We start from the raw sequence: 21,558 nt of genomic DNA on the forward strand, positions 1-21,558 counted from the left end.
CTCCTTATACGAAGAACCGGGAAAACATACCAGCTGCCAACACAAAAGATAAGGATGCTACCTCTCAGATGACCTAGGTACTGGAATTATCAAAGACTCTTCAAAGCAGCTATTACAGCTTTGCTCCAGGAGACAATAAAGGTAAATACACCTAAAACAAATGTCAATTTAGGAGTTCACAGCAGATAAATAGAAACTATAAAAAGAGAACCACCTGGAAATTTTAGAGCTGACAAATAAAAACCTGAATGAAGCACTTCATTGGATGGGCCACGGAAGAACGGACGTGACAGAGGCAGAGTCTGTCAACTTAATAGTGTGATCGAAATGGTCCAATCTGAAGAACAGAGAGGAAAAAAGATTGAAAAGAAAAATAATGAAAAGCCTCATGGACCCTAAGGATAATATCGAAAGGTCCAACATCCATGTTATAGGACTTTCAGAAGCAGAAGAGAAAGAGACATTGTGGAGAAATGATGGTGGAAAGCTCCCCCAACCTGGCGATACATACAAATTCACAGGCTGGAAAAGCTCTGTGGACGCTAACTGGGATAAGTTCAAGGGAAAGCACACTCGGACACAGACGGCACCCGCCAAGTCCAAGCAGCCGGCTCCGAAAGGATGTGTGTGCCATACGGCTCCAGTTCCAGGGCGCTCCGGAGGAAGAAAAATCACAGGGGTAGGAGACAGCCCAGCGATCACCTGGGGCCAGGCCTGGAGTAAGATACTGACTACGAAGGGGCAGAGCAAGGGAATGTTCCTGGAGGGCGACGGAAGTCGCGGCCGCGACGGTGGTCTCGTGCACGCAGACGGCGAGCACGCCGCACGCATTCGCTGCCACTCACACAGCTGTAGGGCAGAGTGAATGGTACTGTATGCAAACTTTCAAAATGTGAATAAAAAGGACAAAATCAAAAGTAAAAAAAAAATCATGATTTATAAATGATCATGGGGGGTGGCTCTGGAGAAAGCTGAATCCTCCCCCTCATGTCCCCGCCCCCTCCATTCCTGCTCTGATTAAATGGATGGGGTTGGGGTACTTGAGGGGTGGCATACAGGGCTAAAGATCAAGGTCTTCACTCCCCACAGGACCAGTATACCATAAGGCATTGAGGAAGATTCGGAGAAGACAACCAAGAAACTTAGGAACAGATGACCACAGGGACCTTTACTTTGGAAGGATAGAGGAGAACCATGGAAAAATCAGTTGGCCTAGAGGTATTTTAAAGAACCCCGACATGACTTTCATTTTAGAATGAATACAGACTTCAGCCCCACGGTTTAGCTCTAGAGAGTCACTGCGGTGTCTGCACCATCAAACCCAAACAAAACCCAGCTGTGCCTCAGGAGCAGCGACGGCAGCCTGACTGACCAGACTCCTTAAGAAATAGTATCTCTTTGGGCATCTGTGGGGCTCAGTCAGCTAAGAGGCTGTCTTCAGCTCAGGTTATGACCCCAGGGTCCCAGGATCGCGTCCCGCACTGGGTTCCCTGCTCGGCTTCTCCGTATCTTCTTCCATTGGCTTTTCATCACCGAACAAATGATGTTCTCCTGGGAGCCGGCTTTGCTCCGAACAATCAAGGTGATTACTCCATCTGCTGTTTTTGCCTGTCAGCTCCCTCCACTCCACTGGTAACTGTACCCCAATTTCCCTCAGTTGAACTCCACGGACTTTGGGGCAGTGACTCCATCAAAGGGTGCTGCATTCCTGGGCCATCTACTAGATTCAGAGAGGACTCTAATGGTCAGGGGTGAACCGAATTGCATCAGAGGAATGGAAGCTGCCGGAGGGACCTCCGCCGCCGCAGCCGCGGAAGGCCTGAAAATGAAGCCAACGCCACGGAAGAGAAGCTAAGAAAGAGAGTGAGAACGGAGTCTGCGGGACAGGGACCTATGTCCCTTGAGCCCAGAAACACGCTGTTTCTGCAGCCTGGCACCTCAGCGCCTTGTCCTTGCCCGGCCCTCCTAGACACTCCTCGGAATGCGAACCCTGACCCGCATAGGAGACAGCTGGAGCAGACGGCTCTCCCCGCCGGCTCCCTCCAAGGCCTGGCCGCTGGTGCTGGCTACCCACATTCCGCAGACTGCGGAGCCTAGCTTTTCAGTGTTTCCTTCAAGGTCGTCAGCTGCCTCCTAGCATCCCCGAAGTCCCTCTTTTCCTCCCCCTTTCAACTGTACAGAGTCACTTTTTGTTGCTTGTAACCAAAGAACACTAACAAACGGTTCCTCAATAATCTATTCAATTTAGACTTATTCAGGAAGAGGAAGTGCTGACTGGATTCAGCACTATTTAATTAATTATGCTTTGTCTCAAAACTAATCAGGTTCAGTAAACATTTTAACCACTATAAAAACTGTTTTAGTATTATTGTATTAACTTGTCAATTACAGACACAGGAGTTGTAAGTGTCATTTTGTAAAAACCTTTATATTTCATTTATATTTCATTTCTGAGTTTAAAGCAGCCTCAAACTGAAAATGACACAATAATTTTTAATGTTGCTCCACTTCCACAGTCAATTTATATAATGACACTTGAACATGTGTACTTTAAATATGCTTAAAATAATAGAAGCAAATCTCCAACCAGTCTCTCAGACACAGCAGTCTTGCTGCCGTGTGCTGGTGTGTAAGCCACAGAGCGGTTATTAATAATGACCAGGATTTCACTGTCTGCTAAAAAATTTAAAAGTATGTACTGTATAACCAGTGCTAAGCATCCTTTCCCCAAGTGTCTACTTGCAACTACTAAGGAATCTGAAGGTGGCAAACTACGCTGGCTACGGATTTACTGCCTCGGAGCTCCACACTCAGCTTTTAGGCCACTGTGAAAACCAATGTGGACCTTTGAACATTTTTCCTCCGTCAGCTGGCACGATGCTAAGCTTGTTCAGTAGAGGGCGCTGGAGAGATACGGCAGAAGAATATTTTCTCCCAGCAGGCTCCTTGCAATGCCCTCAGCCCCCCAGCAACATTCCAGTCGCTTCTACCGTCACCCCCCTCCCCGGCTGAGTTCTCCACCATCCCACAAGCCATGGGTGCCTCTTCAATGAGGTGTGGGCCTCAGCCTGGAGGTTTTCACAGGGTGTTCCATCTCAGCCCCGGGGACAGTGGCTCCTCCTTGTATCTGTTAGTCCCACATTTTTTTTTATGGTTTATTTATTTATTTGACAGACAAAGATCACAAGTAGGCAGAGAGGCAGGCAGAGAGAGAGAGAGGAGGAAGCAGGCTCCCTGCGGAGCAGAGAGCCCAATGCGGGGCTCGAACCCAGGACCCTGGGATCATGACAGGAGCTGAAGACAGAGGCTTAACCCACTGAGCCACCCAGGCGCCCCTAGTCCCACATTCTTTAAGTGTTCTTTACTTCTGCTTGCCAGTCCCTTCTCCTTCAATCCCTACTAAGCCAGCAATTCTTTACATTAAACTACTGTCCCTGTTCACACTGCTGTATGGTTTCTCTCTCCAGACTGATGAAAGAATCCTTAAATTAGAGCCTATTTCAATTTGGTCAATAAACTGGAGACTTTAATACTGTCACATCAACAAGTAAATACAATTCTCAAATGTATCTCAGTGACGAATAGATGACATCGCAGCATAAAACTAACTGTAAGTTAAACTTAATTAATAACACACAGACCTCAAATATGAAACCTGATAGCAGGGGGGGGGGGGGCAGTTCTATATGCCTGAATTTGGCTAATACGACTTGCCCAGTATTTTTTTTTTTTAACTCCATTATACTTCTACGCTCTAAAACTTGTGGTACATCTGGACAAATTTAGAAAAGGCTCTCCTTCATGATTATGAAAAGGAAAGGACAAAGTCCCAGCCACAGGAGCGCAGGGCAGCCACTAAAGCAAGGAAGCCGGCGCCTGGGGCATGTATCAATGAGAGCTCTGGGCTGCACATGATCTCCAGGGTAGCTTTCTATTAGGAAATTCTGCAATTCTGTGAACTAAAAAGACTGTTAACTGTAGATTCAGTTTTGGGAGCCATTAAACTAACTTGTGCTCAAAGTTGGATTCTAATTCGGGAGAGCAGGCAAGTGCGCAGGCCCTGAGCAGAAATAGCTTCATGACAATCTGCATGAGGGGAAAGTCAAATATAAAAAGAGATGATACCACCATCCACCCAGAGCTCTGATCTGGGAACGTCTGTGGAGTTCAGGGTTTGTATGTGAGGACAGTAGGAAGGAAGATTTCGGGGCTTTGCACAGGAGTCATAAGCTGATAAAGGAGTCGAATGCCTGCCGCAACAGTTTCTATAATGAAACGTTAAGGTAGAAAAAATGATTGACCAATTATATTTGTGCAAAAAACCCCACAGGTATTAAAAGGATTGTTAATATTTCACATTAAAAATGTGAAATGTAAAAACTTGTATTTCAGAAATGATGAGCAAGAAAACCTACCTGAGAAATACCAGTTATAGAAAATAATTTTTAATTTTCTGTATTACTTTTAAACACATGCCAAGTCCAGGGGTGCCTGGGTGGCTCAGTGGGTTAAAGCCTCTGCCTTCAGCTCAGGTCATGATCCCAGGATCCTGGGATCGAGCCCCACATTGGGCTCTCTGCTCGGCAGGGAGCCTGCTTCCCCCCTCTCTCTGCCTTTCTCTCTGCCTGCTTGTGATCTCTGTCTGTCAAATAAATAAATAAAATCTTAAAAAAAAAAAAAAAAAACACATGCCAAGTCCAGACAGATGCTAGAGGAAGCACCTGGGTAAGAAAAGAAGTGCTCTATAATTTGCTGTACCATTCTTATATATATTCAGTTTAGTCTTTAGCCATTCAGCAAACAGAGAGCAGCGAACTGCTTCCTGAGCCAGGCTGAGACCCTGACCTGCTCAGTCCCATGCACATTTTTTTTTTAAATTTCTTTTTTTTTTTTAAGATTTTATTTATTTATTTGACAGAGAGAGATCACAAGTAGGCAGAGAGGCAGGCAGAGAGAGAGAGGAGGAAGGAAGCTCCCTGCTGAGCAGAGAGCCCGATGCGGGACTCGATCCCAGCACCCCGAGATCATGACCTGAGCCGAAGGCAGCAGCTTAACCCACTGAGCCACCCAGGCGCCCCGAGTCCCATGCACATTAACAAGTATTTACCCGTCACAGACTGTTGTCCCTGCACTTGACACCACTGCTTTGGAATTACTGCCTTAAACCCACAATTCTAATACTGAAAGTCTGGAATCTGGTAGGAACTGTGTACCCAATGTTATGTTCACACACCAATCTCTGAAAGCGAATGTTTCCGAGATGACTGGCTGGCTCAATCTGCAGAGCATGCGGTCTTGAGTTGTAAGTTCGAGCCCCATGCTGCATGTAGAGATTACTCAAAATTTTTTTTTAAATTCTGAAAAGCAGGCACCTGGGTGGCTCAGTGGGTTAAACCTCTGTGTTCGGCTTAGGTCATGATCCCAGGGTCCTGGGATTGAGCCCCGCATCGGCCCGGGCTCTCTGCTCAGTGGGGAGCCTGCTTCCCCCTCTCTCTCTGCCTGCCTCGCTGGGTACTTGTGATCTCTGTCAAATAAATAAATAAAATCTTAAAAAAATAATTGTGAAAAGCAAAGGTTTCCCATTATTCTCATAAAGTCACCTTATTGCTAGTTGCAAACATTCTGGCTTTCTTTAAAAAGAAAAAGAAAAAAAAGGTCTAGAACTGGCCTCCTTAAAAGATTTTAATGGAAACACATCTAGTAAGGTTTAATGTAAGTACTCAAAGCTAACCTACAACTTGCCCTATACTGAAAGCAATTACCAATTTACCAAATTATGTTACTATTTATCATTCACCTCCTCTCTCTGTTCTCTACGGCTTCTCATTAACCATGAGAACACACATCAGTTCTATAAGGAAAGAGAAAGTTTCCCCAGCACTCAGATCTAAAAATAAGGTTTTCAGGGTATACCTCACACAGGCGACAGAGTCAAGCAGTGGACAGCCTCTTTCATGCCCTGGAGCATGCACTGGGCAGCTTTTATTAAACCATCTCTTGCAACCTCCCATAGCCAAAAGCATGATGGGAAAACTCAGGAAAATTCTCAAAAACCCAGCAGTTCTCTGGGGAACCAAGGCAACACGGTACAAATATATGAAGGTTTCTGATGGTTTTGCTTAATCCAAACAAATAACCTAGAAAATCAGGCAATCCTCCATAAATATCAAGTCCATCTGAAAAAATACTAGGGCAGCAAATAGTTTGAGGTTCTAGTCTTTAGAAAAATTAATGATGACAATACCTGTCATTTACTAAATACTGGGCTAGGACTAGGGCTTTTGAATAGACAATCTCATTCATTCCTCAAAAGTACCTTGTTGAGGGGTGCCACAATGAAACTGGGTGCCTAGATGAAAATGGATTTAAGAGACTTGGTAGAGCATGAGACTCTTGATCTTGGGGTCATGAGTTTAAGCCCCATGTTAAGCATAGAGCGTACTTTAAAACAAACAAACAAACAAACCTTGTTGAGATCGATTATCACCTGCATCTTAATGGAGAAGAATTGAAAGCTCAGGGGCTCTCAGTGAGTGTCCCAACGTAACACAGACAGTAAGCGACAGAGCTGTCACCCAAGCAGAGGTCTGATGGAATTTCAAGCATGCGCTGCACCCATCACACCACACTGCACCCCCAGAGAGCACATATTTGCTACTGAGGCCCAAGAGTGAGAGCCATCTGCTTCAGACTTAAGACAAACTGATGATAAGGCTGACCTCATTTCTTCAAAATAGAAAAGCCCACCCAAACAGTCTCTCAGATGCTCATTACTTACAGTACAGGCAAAACTACTATAAAAGACCCAAAATACAATATCCTCAAGATGTTTGTCCCATCCCCCCCCAACCCCAGTCCAGAGGCTGGCCAGGCATCACTGTTGCATGAGATCATCTAGGGACCCAAAGTTCTTCTCACTCACTAGTAGAGGGAAAGAGGAACTGGAGAGCAACCATTCCTTTGGGTTTGTGACCTAGAAGGTCACATTTCTGCTCACATCCAATTAATCAGAACAATAATTATTCATATGCCCTTATCTATATCCAAAGAAGGCTGGGGAAAACATCTCTACGTGCACATCTAAAACTTCTTCCAAAAGGAGGAAGGAGAGAAAACATTCCAGGAGGATAATCCATAGCCTTTGGAACAATGGATGGCCTGCCCACGTCCACATGGAGAAAAAAAACTTTTCCAAAACAAAACAGGTACACATACACATATATAAGTTTGAGCTTGTGTGTTACTTGAATGAATGATACATAAATCAAGCGCCCAACATTCAACTCATACAGAATATGACCTTAATGAATTTAGGCAGAAACTTCTTCAAAGGATCAAGATGTGACCTGTTAGTTACCAGCCAATGGCTATAGAAAAATCTTAGCAATGCTTCTATGGAATGACAGGACATCACAAGGTTCTCAGCAAATCTTCCACAATGAATTTGTTAAAAAAAATACCAAATATTATCTAATCTAAGATGCTTTCAAATATAAGAAGCACCATTATTTTATGCGCCACTAAGAAAAATGATGCCAATTACACCATGAGACGCCATTATCTGAAAGATGCATGCCAACCCAGAGGTGTTGAAAGTGAGGAAAGTATGTTTCTTAGAACAAATGAAATATTGTATGCCCCTGACAAAAACAAAACAAATTGATCTACCCTATAAAATTACTGGTTAAAAACCAATTAAATTTTAGAAGATAAATTATTATAGTTGCTATCAGGCCATTCTTTATGATGAGAATATAAATAGATATATTGAGGCCATACCTATAGATCATGAATTAAATTAAAAAAACACAATTCTATGGGAAAGACAGACAGCTACCTTATAACACATTCATTACAATTTGCTAAGTAAAGGGTGCTGTGATACCACATGATGGGGGAGTGTCCCGGCCACGTCGGGAGAGCATGCTTCCATCCAAGGGCAGTGGACGGAAGTGAGCTAAGTTCTGAAGGATAAGCAAGCCGGGGCAAGGGAGACAACATGGAGGAAGGAACAGGGCATAGTTGAGAAACAGCAAGACGATTACGGGCTTAAAGTATGGGAGCAATGAAGAAATGGCCAGCTACAACTCTGGCTACTATGGAGAATGGATTTTAAAAGACTAAGAATACACAAGTGGAAACCAACAAGTAGGCTCCTGCTGTCAATCTAAGAGAGTTTAGACCTGGTCCCTCAGATCTGAGCAGCAACAGAGGATATGGGATGGAAAGCAGGGTCTGAAAAGTATTCAGGAGACAGAATGAACAGGACTTGGTGATTAAGTGCAAATGGGCATTAGGGAGAGGGAGGCATCAAGATCAACCCTTAGGTTTCCCACTAGTGTGACTAAGTAGATGATGGTGCCATTTACCGAGATAAAAACTGGAGAAGGGCATGTTGACTTTGAGATGCTTGAGCATTAAATCGGGAAGGAAGCTGGCAGCTAGATTTGTAAATTCTGGATTCAGAGGAAAGATTCAGCAGGAGAAAAATCGAGAGAGATGTCAATGTAGAGTTATAAATCAAAGCCATGCCCATAGCTGAGGTCAACAGGGAAGGGGTTAGAATAAACAGAAAAGAGGGCCTGCGACAGAGGCTTAAGGAAAACCAGCATTTAAAGGTCAGGTTCAGATGGATGAGACAGTCATTCAAACATCCGTTCATTATGTATGCACCAATTACTAATTAATAACTGGCCACAGTGTGCCACTCTGTTTTAGGTATAAGGATATCCAGAAAACAAAATATGTAAGACCCCTATTTATTAGGGAGCTTACAGTTTAGCAGGTAAACAAATAAAAATCACAAGTAAATAAACAAGGTAATTTCAGTTTGTGTTAAGTGTCAGGAAGAAAATAAAACCGGCATTGCGACTCAAATGACATGAGCAGCCCTAACACTGGTGATGAGATTTCCAAAATGATGAGTAACTACTGAGAAAATTCCAGACATAGTACAGTCTTTCCTCAACTTAAATGGGAGTTACTTTCCTGGAAAAGTCAATGCATATTATTACAACAGCACAAAAAAACTATATATACCTGTAAAATAGGTTCTGAACTAAGAGAAACTGGTTTTTCACCTACTCATACATGCAGACGGGTATGCAAGCCATGAAGGGTGCACGCAGCATCCGTCCTCACTGCGTGGGACTGGCCCAGGCACTACAGAACAGCCAGCATCCCTGGCTCTCGCCCACTACACACCGCTGTGGCTGACCCCAATCACGGGATGCCCTAACATTATCTCCATACTTCCAAATGCCCCTCAAAAGGGTTAGTACCACCCCTGCTGAGAACAACCGCTTTAAGGCAACAAAGTATACACTGTGCTAAATGACACAGTCTAAGAAGGTCTCTATACTTAGACTTTACAGCTGGAGACATTTCCACCACGTGGCAGTTTCTGGCAGTTTCTTTCATTCGGAATCTGCTAATGGGAGTGTACTTTGTGCCAGCCAACATTGTGTGTCCTGCCTTCACAGAGCTTACACATAGAAAACTGTAGAAAGTTACACAGTAACTTGAAATGAAGATGATCCAGAATGTGGCTCTTACATTTTAAACCTATATACTTTGTGTCTCTCAGGTAAAAGCATAAAAAGTTTCCCCCAAAATTAATGTTATCTTCCCCATTAACTGTTAGTTATTTATGGGCACATGTACCACAAAATAGATTTAAACATTCAGCTCCCAACAGGTGGCACCCAACACTGGAAAAGCAACTGCAGAGTTTCATATCCTACTGAAGAAGTTTCTACAGCCTAAGAATACAGACAGTAGAGTAGCACCTATTAGTGGAAAAGATGCTAATTATAATGACCCTTTGGACTCTAAATAAATACGTTCAAGAGAAAAGCAAAGGGAGGGAACTGCGAGTTTTTAACCAAGGAACCATTAACACTCAGGGGCAATCTGTGAGAATAAATTCAAAGACGGGCAAGTGCAGAGAAGAATTTCTGATGTTGCAAAGACGCGAAGAGGAGGGCACAGGTGGTAACACTGCTAATTAGTGTAGTGCCCGTACACAGCTGACCACTGTCTTAACCTACACTGTCCATGATCCTGAGTTCACTTTAGGGAATTTTCCAAACTTAGAAGAAAGGTATGGTTGAAATGATCCTTTATATAAAATTTTGTATTCAGCTATTTTCATTTTTAACAAGGTATTCTCACACTAAACAAACTTCACAACTATTAATTTTTAATTACAACATAATACCTTCACTGTGTCAGCAGACTATAGTTTTCTTAACAATTCCCCCATTGTTTTCTTAGGCGTTCCCATTTTATACTATTTTCATCACTAATCCCCTTTGGTGTAGTTTGTTCAGTATTTGTGATTATTCTAGTTTATTCTCTATTTGTGATTATTGTCTTAGATTTTCAGAAACAGACTCACTAAAACAAAAGGGTATATAATTAAGAGTTTCAGTACTTATAAGCAAACTGTTATCTAAAGTATTTTAATAACGTACACTTTTATTAGCTGGATCTTATAAGAGTGTTTCCTTCAAAACATTCTCATAAACACAGAGTATTATAATTTTTAATCTTTGCTAATCAAACAGAAAAAGCATCTCATTGGCTTTAATTTATATTTTGATTATTACTGAATATTTTCCCCTATATTTGTTAATCTGCTTGAACTTCATTTTCTGTGAATTAACTTTTTTTGGGGGGGTTGTTTTATTAAGTAGCCTCCACACCCAGAGTGGAGCTCCATCTGGGGCTTCAATTCACGACCCTGAATCAAGATCTGAGCTGAGATCAAGAGTCAGATGCTTAGGGGCACTTGGGTGGCTCAGTGGTAAAGCATCTGCCTTCAGCTTAGGTCATGATCCCAGGGTCCTCGGATTGAGTCCCACAGGCTCTGGCTCCCTGCTCAGTGGGCAGCCTGCTTCTCCCCTTCCCTCTGCCCCTGCTTCTATTCCCTCTCTCGCTGCCTGTCAAATAAATAAAATCTTTAAGAAATAATAATAATGGGTGTCTGGGTGGCTCAGTGGGTTAAGCCTCTGCCTTCAGCTCAGGTCATGATCCCAGGGTCCTGGGATCAAGCCCCGAATCGGGCTCTCTGCTCAGCAGGGAGCCTGCTTTCCACCACCCCCTCCCCGCAACCTTGCCTGCTCTCTCTGCCAGCTTGTGATCTCTGTCTGTCAAATAAATAAAATAAAAAAGAATTGAAAAAAAAATAATAAATAAAAAGAAGTAAATTTATTTTAAAAAAAAGTCAGATGCTTAACCAACTGAGCCATCTAGGTGCTCTGTGCATTGACTGTTTATATCTTCTGGTATATTCCTCAGGTTCTTAGTAGGCTTTTTCCTTATCAATTTATAAGAGTTTCTATATGCTAAGTGATTAACCATTTATCATGTTGCTACAAATATTTCTACCAGTTTTTTGTTTGCCTTTTAATTATTTTTGACATTCGAAAGTTTCATATTTCCATAAAATCCCACAAAAAAGCTGTCATGAGATTTTACTTTTAATCCAGAAACATTCCCTAAATTTGCTATTTTCTTTTCTAGATTTCTCAGTTTTGGTTTTTTTTTTTTTTTAAATACAGATGATGCTTTATTTAAATTTTATTTAGGTAGATGGGCACCTGGGTGGCTCAGTGGGTTAAGCCTCTGCCTCTGGCTCAGGTCATGATCTCAGGGTCCTGGGATCAAGTCCCGCATCGGGCTCTCTGCTTGATAGGGAGCCTGCTTCCTCCTCTCTCTCTCTGCCTGCTTCTCTGCCTACTTGTGATCTCTGTCAAATAAATAAATAAAATATTAAAAAAAATTTTTTTTCTTTAGGTAGAAAAAAAAAAATTATATTTAGGTGTATGGTAGACATTAGGATTTACCTTGCTTTCTTTCTAAATCAAGTAGCTACCAGAATGCCTGGGCATCATTTACTGCCCCAGGACTAAATGACCCCTCCTTACTCAAGTCATTTGTAACGGCTCTTCATATATCAAAGTCACATATAACAGATGGGCCTGAAGACCATTTTGCTCCATTAATAATTGGGTGTTTCTGCCAGGACCACACTATTTTAGTTAATCCAATTTCATAAAATTTTGCTTATCTGCTACTACTAGTTTCCCTCATTACTCTTTTTTTTTTTTTTTGGACAGAAAAGAGAAAGAGATCACAAGTAGGCATAGTGGCAGGTAGAAGAAGAGGGAGAAGCAGGCTCCCTGCCAAGCAGACAGCCCAAGTCGGGGCTCAATCCTAGGACTCTGGGATCATGACCCAAGCTGAAGGCAGATGCCTAATCAACTGAGCCACCCAAGTGCCCCTTCTCCTCATTACTCTTCTAAAAAAATTTAAAAAATTAAAAAAAATAAAAATTACTCAGGGTACCTGACTGGCTTAGTCAGTGGAGCATGTGCCTCTTGATATTTGGATTGTGAGTTTGAGCCCCAAACTGGGTGCAGAGATCACTTAAAAAATGTTAAAAGGGGGGCACCTGGGTGGGACAGTGTTAGCCTCTGCCTTCGGCTCAGGTCATGATCTCAGGGTCCTGGGATCGAGCCCCGCATCGGGCTCTCTGCTCAGTGGAGAGCCTGTTTTCCCCACCTGACCCCCGCCTGCCCCTATGCCTACTTACAATCTCTCTCTGTCAAATAAATAAATAAAATCTTTTTTTAAAAAAAATATTAAAAGAAACTAGTCAACTATGCTTTCGTTCTTCCAGATGAAACTTAAAATCATTGTCATGTTCCAAAAGGAAAATATGTAATTTTTTAAAAGTTAGAATTTCTTTATGGGTGCGTGGCTCACTCAGCTGGTAAAGCATGTGACTCTTGATCTCAGGCTCGGACTTGAGCCCCACATTAGGTGTAGAGACTACTTACAAATAAAATCTTAAAAAAATCGTTTTAAACCTACAAATTAATTGATCTGAAACCTCTGTAGGATTTAATTTTCCTATTAGAAAAAATCTTTCCTCTTTCAGTGAAATTATTACTTTCTTCTTATATATGTTAAGATCACTTTTAGGTGTTTCATGATAGCTTACTGTTGTACAGGACGTACAGGCTCAAGCTCTGTTCGGCCAGCCTGTGCGGCTACTGGCCGTAGGTGTTCAGTCAGGTTACGATCTATCTCTATTGCATCAAGTAACTTTTCGGCTGATCATTTTGGTCTTCCTGGGTATACAATCTGTAAACAACCAACTTTTCACCTTTTTATTTCTTATCTCTATTCCATATTGCGCTTGGCAGAATTCTAAGACCCACCTACCCCTGCTAAGATCTTGCCTCCTGCTGCACATGCGCGTCCTAGTTGACTCGGTCAAGCATGAATGTAAGCACTCTGTAAAGGGGTCCGCGGGCGGAACTCAAGTCCCAAATCGGTTGACCTTAACATCCAGGTGAGCCTGAGCTAAGCATAGGAGCCCTTTAGGCTTAGAGGTCAGGGACAGAGGAAGTCAGAAGTTCCGAGTAAGAGAAGGGCTGAACACACGGTTGCTGAAGTGCAGGGCACATGGCAAGGAGTACAGCAGCCTCTGAGAGCGGAGACCCAGCCCCGCTGCCAGCCAGCAAGGAGGCAGGGAGCTCAGTCCTACAGCCAGAAGGGACTGAATTCTGCCACAACAAGAATGGGCCTGGGAGCAGTGTTTTTTCCCCAGAGCCTCCACAGGAGGACTTGCCTTGGCTGACACCTTGAGTTTAGCCTGTGAGACGCTGAGTAGAGACCCCAGCCCTGTCATGCCAGAACTTCTGGCCGATAGACCCAGAACACTGGTGGTTCTTTGAAGCCACTAGTCTTGTGGTGATTTGTTGTGGAGCAATAGGAAACGGACACGCCTGTCTTATTTAGCCGGCAGGAACTTAGATGGCGACGTTAGGTCAGACTAGATAAGAATGCTGGGGGGGTCTCAGCAGTCGGGGACGGCTGGAGTCAGATCCACGTCAGTACTGTGGACAGGTGGGCCTAAAGGAAAGATCTCTTAACTAGTACAAGTTGGCTAACTTTTAAGAGGGTAAAAAAATGTCTCTATGGGATCCAGAAAAAACAAATGCAGAAATCTACTATCTCAGTCTGAGAGCGTATGAATAAAGGGCTAAGAATTTAGAAGTGGAGCTCTCTCCACATGGATGAGAGTGTGGGCGCCAGAGGACACCCGTGTGACCAGGAGCAAACCTGACAGAGGGCTCAGGTCAGAGATGGTCCACAGGAGGGCCCTGCTGAGTGGCAGATAATCCTCCCAAAGGAGGCGACCAAAACTGCTCTGTAAGCGCCACTGAGGTAGGAACTCCCAGCGCGCCCAGATGCTAGTCCGCGGACTGCTGCACCGTCCCCCAGAAAGCAAGCAAGCAAGCGACCTGGACTCCCCGTCTCTTCTGCACCACAGTCTCTTCCTCCTCACATTCCCTCTCCAGTGCCTCTGCGGACAAAGACGAACATGAAGCCAACTAGCCAAATGGAAATGTGTCCAAGTGGCCAGCTCCAGCAGCACAAGGCCAGGCAAAGATGGATTTGGATTTACACAGACTGCAAGATGAGGGGCAAATGAATAACCGGCACAGTCTGTCTTTCTGTCCTCTACACACGGCTGACTCATGTATAAAGCACTATAGAATCGGTCTCCACCTAACAGCACGCAGCTGTCTTCTCACAAATGACGATGCTCTCGCCTTCTCCCCAAAATAAGGAGCCACGGTCCTAATAGCCACTGGAGCCATCACCGCCTATATTAATCACAATTTTTAAAAATATTTTATTTATTTATTTGAGAGAGAGACAGTGAGAGAGAGCACGAGCGAAGAGAAGGTCAGAGGGAGAATTAGACTTCCCGTGGAGCTGGGAGCCCAATGTGGGACTCTATCCCGGGACTCCAGGATCATGACCTGAGCTGAAGGCAGTCGCCCAACCAATTGAGCCACCCAGGAGCGCTACTTTTTTTTTTTTTTTTTAAGTAGTGTCCATGCAGGGTTTGAACTCACAACTCTGAGATCAAGACCAGAGCTAAGATCAAGAGTCAGAAGCTTAACTGACTGAGCCATCCTGGTACCCTATATTAACTAATTCTTTTTTTTTTTAATGTATTTTTTAAAAGATTCTATTTATTTATTTGACAGAGAGAGAGATCACAAGTAGGTAGAGAGGCAGGCAGAGGGAGAGGGGGAAGCAGGCTCCCTGCTGAGCAGAGAGCCCGATTTGGGGCTCGATCCCAGGACCCTGAGATCATGACCTGAGAGCCAAAAGCAGAGGCTTAACCCACTGAGCCACCCAGGCGCCCCTAATTCTTAAATTCTGTATAGCTATACTAAATATTCTTCTCTCTAAAGACTAAACTGTCAAATTAACTCACAACAATTTCTATACAAAGTGGAAGAAGAAAAATAAAAGTTAAACATACAGACATAACAAAGAAAAACTATGCTAAATCACTACAATTCTCATTTCTGTACCTAATCACGAGGGCACAGATGGTATCCATAACTTTCTTTCTCCATTTCCCATCCCATATCTCCTTTGCATTCAATCAGAACCTCAGGTCATCAGGGTTCTCAAAATGACAGGATAACCGTAAACCTCATTCTTGAAGGATCTGACTCATCCTGGTACCTGCCTTTTGGGGGTGCAGTTTTTCATTATTCCTTAAAACAGTGCATGCTTACTAGGAGACACTCCAGAGAATCCCAAATTAACAGTCTTCCTTGCCCCCACTGTGTAGCATGACCCCTTCTACCCCTTAGTAATCAGGATCAAGCACTCCAGGCAGTAAAGTGAGTCCTCCCGTTCAGTGGCAGAGTCCCTAGTGGGTGGCAGCCTCATACACGATTCGACGGAACTACCCTCTAGCCTCTGGCGGAAGCGTTCCCCACTTGGAAAATAAGAACTCCAAACCCCAGCAGGCTCCAGGTTTCTAGGATGGAAAGCAGAAATTCTGAAAGTGGGTTATTAGGTACAACAATAGTGAGAGACTGCTTTTAGAGTTTTACCATTAAGTATGATATGGAAAGTTGGTCTGAGAACTTATACCATGTTAAACAAATATTCTACTCTTCCTGATTTGTGTCAAATGGAAAAAATAGCAATAACAAATTTATCTTTTCTCCTTTTGATTCTGCTGATTTTTGCTTTTTGCACTGTGAAGCTATGTTATTATATGCATACAAATTTCCTTATGGATTGACTTATTTTTCCTTACTAAATTTCTCTCACTAAACATGTAGAGAAGGGCTGCCTTAGGCATTATATCCTTATATCCTGGACTCACTAGTCTTTTTCTTTTTTTAAAGATTTATTTATTTGAGAGAGGCAAAGAGCATGCAGGGGCAGGAGGGAGAGCGGGAGAGAGAATCTCAAGCAGACTCTGCTGAGCACAGAGCCCAACGTGGGGCTTGATCTCATGACCCTGAGATCATGACCTGAGCCAGAACCACAAATCAGACGCTTAATCAACTCTGCCACCCAGTTGCCCCTCACTAATCTTTTCTTAATATAAATTTACAAGGACCTCAGGATATTTAAACTATAATTAGCCTCTTCCTGCTTTTTGTGCTAATGTCAGCTATTATTTTTACTGTTTTATACAGTTAACATAACTTCAGATTTATTACCATTTTCTCTTTCCACTGCTCTTCATTCTTTCCTGCATGTACATACTTCCATCTGGGATAATTTTCCAACTACCTTGAGAACTCTCTTTATAATTTCTTTAGTGTGAATCTGTTGGTGATGAATTCTCACAAGTTTCTGCCTGTCTGAAAATGTCTATATTCTACCTTCATTTTTGCTAGATATAAATTTCTAGGTTGGCAGTTATTTTCTCATAACACTTTGAAGATTTGGTTCCAAAGTCTTCAGATGTCTATTTCCTCAGCAAAGTCAAGTTGCTCCTTTGAAGGTAATGTCTGTTTCTTCCTTTGGTTAATTCAAGTCTTTCCTTGGATTTAGCAATTTTCCCATTTTCTTTCCTTTTTTCTTTCCTTCCTCTCTCTCTCCCTTTTCTGTTTGTTTGTTTTGTTTTGAAGATTTTATTTATTTGTGTGTGGGGGGAGAGTTAGTTAGTTAGTTGGGGGAGGGGCAGAGTGACAGGGACAAGCAGACTCAACACTGAATGCAGAGACCGAACCAATGTGGGGTTCAATCCCATGACCCTGAGATCATGACCTGAGTCGAAATCAAGAGTCAAATGCTTAACTGACTGAGTCACCCAGGCATCATTTTTATCTTTATTCTGCTTAGGTCCATGGTGATTCTTCTTTCTTTATTAAAGATTTTTTTTTAATAAAGATTTTATTTATTTATTTGTCAGAGAGAGAGAGAGAGAGAGAGAAAACAAGCGGGGGGAGTGGCAGACAGACAGAGGGGAGAAGCAGGCTCTCTGATGAGCAAGGAGTCTGATGTGGGGACTCGATCCCAGGACCTTGGGATCATGACCTGGGCTGAAGGAAGATGCTTAACAGACTGAGCCATCCAAGCATCCCAAAGATTTTACTAAGTTGAGAGAGAGAGAGCATGAGCATGAGCACAAGCAGGTAGAGGGGCAGAGGGAGAAGCAGGCTCCCCGTGGACCTGAGATCATGACCTGAGCCAAAGGCAGAGCTTAACACACTGAGCCACCCAGGTGCCCAGGTACACAGTGACTCTTAAATGTGTAGCTTGACAGCTTTCATCAGTTTTGGAAGATTCCCAGCCATTACCTTTATTTTTTTTTTTTTAAGATTTTATTTATTTATTTGATAGAGAGCACAAGTAGGCAGAGAGGCAGGCAGAAAGAGGGTGGCGGAGCAGGCTCTCTGCTAAGCAGAAGGCCTGATGCAGGACTCGATCCCAGGACCCTGAGATCATGACCTGAGCGGAAGGCAGAGGCTTTAACCCACTGAGCCACCCAGGTGCCCGCCATTACCTCTTTAAATATTACCTCCAATCTTTGTCCTCTCCTTCTGACACTTATAAGTATTTTTTTTTTTTTTAAGATTTTATTTATTTATTTGTCAGAGAGAGAGTGAGAGCGAGCACAGGCAGAGTGGAAGGCAGAGTCAGAGGGAGAAGCAGGCTCCCCGTGGAGCAAGGAGCCCGATGTGGGACTCGATCCCAGGACGCTGGGATCATGACCTGAGCCGAAGGCAGCTGCTTAACCAACTGAGCCACCCAGGCGTCCCCACTTGTAAGTATTTTTAGACTTTTAATAGTGTCTGATTGGTCTGTAATGCATTTTTCTTTTTCATTTCTTTTTTCAGCCGTTTTGTCTCTGAGCTCCAGCAAGGATATTTTCTTCTGATCTGTCTTCCAGTTTACTAATGCTCTTGTCAACTGTGACTAATCTGCTATGAAACCCTTCTGTTATTTTGTCATTTAATTTTTTGAGAATATTGGTCAACGTTATTTTAAAGTCCAAGGCTGATAACCCTAAAATCTGGATCTTTTGTAGATGTCCTTGTTGTCTTTCTTTCCCCTTAATTTTCAGTCTTTTTATATGCCTGGTTTTTGACTGGAAACTTACTGACTGTGAAAATCTGTAGCAATAACCTAAGGTTCCGGACAGTATTACCCTGCTTCAGAGAAGGCTTACATTTGCTTTTATAGGCAATTAAAAGTAGAGGGGAATCATTTTAATCTATTTCGGGCAATTAAAAACTAAGTTTTAGTTTTTGTGAGAGCTGGATTTCAGGATTTTTAGGTTCATCCTTCCTCCCAGGGTAAAACTTTTTGGGGAGAGGGTCCCAACCAAAAGCTGGGGATGTTCACCAGGGACCTTCCTCCTCTGTCATTCCTGAGCCCAGTTTTTATGCTTCCTAGCCTCCTAAGTCCGCTGAACACTCCATCTAGCTTCTCAACCTGTTTTCTGTTCAGCTTTGCAGTCACAGCTTTTGAGCTGGCCAACACCTCTGAGGAGACATGTGACACCAAACAGTTATCCTGCTGCTTCGACAGCCCTTCTTTGGCGGATCTTGGCCCCTCCAAGTCCTCAATGCCCTGGTAACGTCTAATGCCTTCAAAGAGTTGCTTTTTATGGTCTACCTAGTGTTTTTAGTTCTTGGCAGCAATGACCATCTGACACAACTGGTCTCCCTTAGCCGGAAGCAGAAGTCTCAAAAGATACTTTCTATGTAGCAATTAGGATAATCTTATAATTGATCTACCAATGCAGTGGAATGTTCGATTTCTCACATCCCCAAGGTAACCCTTACTTGGTCTTACTTGATCTACTGCTAGAGGGATTTTAAGAGTTCTTGCATTGCCAAGGTAACCCTTACTCGGTCTTACCACTCTGCTGATATAATAGGCTGCTCCATTTGTCTCAAAATTTCTTTAGAAAGAGATTTTAAGGAAATAATATTAATACTGGTAAATTATACTTGCTGGTAAATTATTTAAAATTCTCATATTTAGGGGGACCTGGGTGGCTCAGATGCTTAAGCATCTGCCTTCAGCTCAGTGGGTCATGAAATCTGACTTCATGCTCAGCAGGGAGTCTGCTCCTCTCCTCTCTGTGCCCCTCCCCCTGCTCTTGCCTGCTAGCATGTGTACTCAAACACGTGCACCCTCTTTCTCTCTCTCAAACTAGGAAAAAAAAAAAAAAACTTTAAAAAAAAGGATTTAAGATTTAATTATGTGACAGAATTTTATTTATTTATTTATTTATTTATTTGACAGAGACCGAGCACAAGCAGGGAGAGCAGAAGAGGGAGAGGGAGAAGCAGGATCCCCGCTGAGCATGAAGCCCGACGTGGAGCCTGATCCCAGGACCCCAGGATCATGACCCAAGCAGAAGGCAGATGCTTAACCAACTGAGCCACCCAGGTGCCCTATGTGACGGAAATTATTATTATTGAGTTAGCTTTGTTGCTATCATTTCCATGTTTTTAGTATTACAATTATGTTAGCTTCATAAGAGGATAGCTTTTCCCTTCTTAAAATTATTAGATAATTCATAGTAAATACTAAAATACAAAAAAATTATTTTTTTAAGATTTTATTTATTTATTTGATAGAGAGAGAGACAGAGAGATCACAATTAGGCAGAGAAAAGTTAGGGGGTGGGGGATGCAGGCTCCCTGCCGAGCAGAGAGCCCAATGTGGGGCTCGATCCCAGAACCCCGAGATCATAACCTGAGCAGAAGACAGAGGCTTAACAGCCTGAGCCACCCAGGTGCCCCTGAAAGAATTAATTTTTATTAACATTATCTGAAAAGGAAAAACTTTTTGGAGATAAATTCTTTTACTATTAAAATTTTTCTTGTTTTAGGTTTTCTAGATTCTCAAAGGATCTGTGACCATCTAAAAAGTTAAGATCCACGTGCCTGGGTGGCTCATTTGTTACGCAACTGCCTTGGCTCAGGTCATGATTCTGGAGTGCCAGGATCACATCCCACATCGGGCTCCCTCCTCAGCGGGGATCCTACCTCTCCCTCTGCTGCTCCCCTGCTTGTGTGTGCGCGCGCTCTCTCTCTCCCTGTTGTCAAATAAATAAATAAAATCCTTTTTAAAAATGTTAACATCTAATGCTACCACTAAGCTAAGGCTCAATAACTGCTATTTCTTTCTGACCTAAAAGTTGTCTTTCTGTTACATGCCAGGTCACGAATATCTACCATTTTGAGTCATGGACTTGCTTTTCATTACATAAAGCTTTAAAATTACTGGAGTTTATGGACCCAGGAAAGATATCAGTGAAACTGAAAAGGAGATCTTATTGCTCACTTTACTTTCCTTATCATTAGGAATCTCATCAAACTTTGGAGAGAGACCTGACACCATCAGAAGTCAGTAACCTAACACATATGAAGACTTATTCAATCAACCAAGCAATATTTACTCAGTGCATACTCTATAAAAGTAAATGAGCTAAGTTTTATAAAAGATGAAAAAAGTCAAACATGAATCTTGCCTTCAAGGAGTTTATACCCTAATAGAAGAAAACTTGTATACATATATAATTATATAAAAACTGGAAAGTCTAAGCACATGAGATAGATCCCAAACAGAACCATCTGTCTTATAAGTCATACAATCTGTATGCCAAGTAGCAACGTGTTATACATCCCATTTTTTTCCTCTTTAACATACCTTTAACATGAAGAGGAAAACTAAGCTTTACATGTAAGTGACAAAGTGACTGTATTTTTCTTAAGTATCTGATCTCACTGAATAAAGCTTTACACATTATGATAATTAAATGCCACAGAAGACCTATTTATAAGCATTTCTGGAACCCTGACTGGGGCTTCTTTGTGTGAAACATAATAAATTAAACTGACAATATGATCATCACAAGGACAAATCCTAGTAATCTATACAGAATTTAAATTCTATCTCTGTCCCAGGTCTTTACTCACACAGTAATTTTATAAACCAGCACATCTGCGTCTTCAGAGTAAAAACATTCTCCCCACCCCACATACCTTATAAACCATACCAAAGTGACTGCTATGGTCACGTCTATGGTAGGATTAAAATACCACCACTCTCTACGCTTGAATCACTCCTCTGCAATTACAGTAACACACACACAAACAGATAATGACAGTTCAAATGTGTGACAGCGAGTAAAAGACTTTGCAGAGAAGATAATGTATACCTACGAGGTGTCAAATTTACTATCTCATT

The 21,558-nt window shown here is 42.6% G+C and overlaps 1 protein-coding gene across 3 annotated transcripts in view; it reads right to left on the reverse strand.

Moving 5' to 3' along the window:
- Positions 1-21,558, reverse strand: part of TNRC6C (trinucleotide repeat containing adaptor 6C) — a 148,539-nt gene that overhangs the window by 106,914 nt on the left and 20,067 nt on the right. The gene's annotated exons all lie outside the window — the stretch shown is intronic.

Source organism: Mustela lutreola, chromosome 15, assembly GCF_030435805.1.
Source record: "Mustela lutreola isolate mMusLut2 chromosome 15, mMusLut2.pri, whole genome shotgun sequence".
NCBI classification, from domain to species: domain Eukaryota; kingdom Metazoa; phylum Chordata; class Mammalia; order Carnivora; family Mustelidae; genus Mustela; species Mustela lutreola.